The sequence below is a fragment of the Urocampus carinirostris genome, chromosome 15, assembly GCF_059441175.1.
Source record: "Urocampus carinirostris isolate Australia breed hairy pipefish chromosome 15, RoL_Ucar_1.0, whole genome shotgun sequence".
NCBI lineage: Eukaryota > Metazoa > Chordata > Actinopteri > Syngnathiformes > Syngnathidae > Urocampus > Urocampus carinirostris.
This window is the reverse complement of record NC_142363.1, coordinates 25,405,742-25,409,719: the sequence shown is the minus strand read 5'-3', so window position 1 is coordinate 25,409,719 and position 3,978 is coordinate 25,405,742.

Genomic DNA, 3,978 nt, shown 5'->3' with positions numbered 1-3,978 from the left:
TTTCACTTAGGGACTTTTGAGCAATTTTTTTTTTGGTTTGAACAAATTTATTGACACTAAAAACAGAAAACAATCATGACAATCTCAACAGCAATTAAGCACATTCACAATATTATATTCCAATATTACGTTTTTAACGAAATAATAACAATGACAGAGCCTGTATCCCATATCAACATAAAAGTACCAGTTAAATAAAATATGTCTCCCTTACACAGTTATGGATTTTTACCGTCTTTTTTGTCCTAAATAACGGTTTCAAAACACTTTGATATCCATGTTATTTTGTAAAAATGTCACAAATTACTGCAAATGAAAAAGATACCTTTGGCACAGACAGTGCTACGCAGAGATAAGGCAGTTAGTGCGCTTTGTGTTCGTTCCGCTCACCCAATCAAATTGCTCCGGATGCTTGGCTGGTATTTTGGAGTGTTTACAGTTTGTTCTGTGGGTTTTCATCATAAAGTGTCTCAACAGTGAACATACATTGTTTAATGGGCTTCCATGGAAAGCAGGTATGTCCAAAGTCCGGCCCGGTTGCCAATTACGGCCCATGATCAAAATTTTACTGGCCCGCAGCCTCTGTCATAAAATTATTTGTGGCCCGCCGGTAATGTTGACCGCAGTATAAAATAAATTTTTATGACAGCAACAACAAAAAGTCACCATTTCTCCAGATGATGGCAGTAAACCTTTGGTCACCTTGCCCTTGGTTTTCTATAAGGATTTAGCCCACCCCATTTCTGACATGGTGACTGTAAATACAGAAAGGAAAGTTGACTGAGCGCCGCCGCTTTCAGGACAAGTGGAAATTAGAGTATTTTTTCACGGAAATCCGAAACAACTGCCTAATTTGCCAAGAGGCTGTGACTGTTTTCAAAGAATATAATATTTAGAGTCACTGCCAGACGAAACATGCTGACTACAGAAAGCTAACGCTCTGAAGCAACGGAAAGCTGTTGTAATGGCAGTGCAGCGCTTTTCCACGAGACCCTGTGAGTCAAATGAAAATGCTACAAAGGCAAGCTATGAGGTCGCTACACTGATCGCCAACCTTTCACGGAGGGTGAATTTAGTAAAGACTGTTCAAAGAATGCCAGGCTGAATAATTGGCCCTCACACATTTTCAGCTTATTAAAAATGGCCTGCTTTCTGAAAAGTTTGGACACTCCTGATGTGAAGGGTTCTTTAGCAATGTACATTCAAAACGGGGCCTGGAGATGTGAATCCTTGACTTTGAACTGTTGTTAAAACTGTGCCCTATATATGATGGACCGAACTCAAGTTTGTAGTTTCAGTGTTGTTTTGGCTTAGCATTAACAAACGTCGCCTTCACGCACACCTACAATAAAACTCTATAGTGAAGTCATAGATGAGTCTAATTTTATCTCCGAGCCAGATGTATATATGGCTCCCGAGCCATAGGTTCTTGACTCCTGCCTTAGAAAAATAAGTCGAACATCTCTTCTTTAAGAACCAGCCAATATAAATGACAAAATTCCAAACTAGCCTTTTTAGAACACAATTTGGGTTTATGTTTCAAAACTAAACTAAACAAAAACAAGGATTCTCATGCCCTTAGTGAAATATTCTTAAAAAATGAAGCAAGTGGCCCTTGTGTCATTCAATTTTTCCGTATGTGGCTCTCAGAAGAAAAGGTTTGGACATCTCTTAGTTCAGAAATAGATAATCAAATGCTGCTGGGAATTATTTAAAAGCATGTCGAAAGCGAATTAAACTGCGTCTAAAAGAAAAGCCATCCGCAATGCAGAGCAAAATTCGACTATAACCAGCCTTAGAATATTTACGGATCTTTAAAAAGCGATGCATGCACGATCTTTATTGTCCCGTCTTCTGGTCGTTTGTGTTTATAGGAGACGTCCCGGAATGGTTTAGTTTTGGCGCGAGCGTTTCTCCCCCGTCTTCCGTGCGAATGCACACAGCGGGAAAACCAAAGCGCGATTCTACTGTCGAAAAAAAACTTCGCAATTCCCCCTTTCTCTCATGCAATTTATGCAAAACCAGTGTTTGTTTTGTCCTAATGTTGCTGATCCGTTCTCTTTTTGCTTTGAACTATGCATCTTCTCTTTTTTTTCCCTCTTTGGGGCTGTGAGCAAGACCATGACGATCTTTAAAGAGCGGCCAAAGTGCACACTTGCTCATCGTCTACAAAGCGACGGCTGTAAATGTGATCCGAGGAATCTTTAGACTAGCGGGACTACAAAGCTCTTCTCGATCTTAGTCGCCAAACTCGCCATCGCCATCCCTCCGCCCACCCGCCCGTTTTCTTTTGTCAGGGTGTATTAATAGCTCAAGTGGAGCTAAGAGGAAGAGTGTCCTACATTGAAACTCGGCCCCCTCTGGGAGCCAAGCGCTATTAGCTGATGTGCACCACTTGCGCTTGTTTCAAAGAAAACACGAGCCTCTTTCCATCCTTCCGTCCATCTAACAGACCCCTGTTAAAAGCTGGCCCAGAACCTCAATCACAATTGGCATTCACTGCTCCCCAACCCGACCTGCACACTTAATACCTCTTTTGACCTTGCCCATCTTTCTTCCAAAAATGTTTTTTCAGAATCTGCGCCGAGCAGACTCTTAAAAAAAAAGAGGATTGTATGACTGCGATGAAGCACAAGGTAAATATTCAAATTATAACATAAGGTTATATACAGGGTAAAATCATACAGTAACTAAAAGTATCATAACTTTACCCCCTTTATTGTGAGGAACAACTACTAAATACAAGTAGTAGATGTTTCCCTTAATGTATTTCATTTTTCTAAATTCTTGTGTCAGGGTCCACAATGGTTTTTGAGACTTACATCATGGGTATTGATTAGTGTAAAGGGCTACAAGTGTGGAACGCACTTCGGAAATGGCAAATTTGCTCAAAATACCTTTAATAACGTCCTATGCTAATACCAACTGTAGACACTGCTTTTGTGAATTTGTTTTAAGAAATATAAATATGCAACACTTTTAGATTTTCATGGAATGACTTCTTCGACATTAATAGGAAATTACAGAGTCTCAACATGGCTACTCATGAGGCCGCCGGTAATTGTGGAGTAGTTTACACTATAATTCCGAAACACTTCACTAAGACTTAAAAATGATGCATAAAAATACAAAGCTCAATTTGAATTATTATTTATGTTGTATTTCGTGACATTGATTCTTGGTGAATGCCTGAGTGAATGCTTATACTGGTCACAGTTTAGAAAAAAAATCGAACATCACTATGATTACTCAACCGATTCTTCAAGGCAGTGTTTCCAGATTTAGTTTGAGCTATGGCACACTTTTTTTTTTCCATCAAAAAAAAAAAAAAAAAATCACGGGGCACTTTATCCGTCATGAGTTTTTTCAAATGAATTCCTCGCACCAGTTTCGTGGTTTATTCTTAAAACTTGAATTGTATCTGTCCTAAATTGACATACACAGTTTCAGTGATCACCATGGCACAGGATGTAACAGGGGGTATACATTTTGGGTAATAATTTTGCTGTAAATTGAGATTTTCTTACATTTTTAACCGTTTTTTTTCAAGTTTAACTATAATTCTGTCTTGGTTTTCTTTTTCCATAAAATAATGATAATAATATTAATAATATGTAAAATGAGCAAAAAATTTCTGACAGTGGAACTAAAAAGTTGTTTTACTAGGTTCTAACTTTTTCAGTTTTTTTTTTTAAATATATTAAGAAAATACAGGACGTAAAATCGGCCAAATTATATGCAAGGGTTTCACTTTATTTTATTTATTTTTACCAGTGCAATCTTACACTGCTTCGTCAAACTAAATAAGTTGATTAATATATTTATGTACTACTTCATGAGCAGATAATTAATATATAGAAAAAGAAAAAAAAAATAGTAATCTGCTGCCACCTACAGATATGGATGAATATTCCGATTACTCTGCTGATTAATGGTAGAAAACAAAGATACTGAAGAACGGCATGCTTTTTTGCAGAG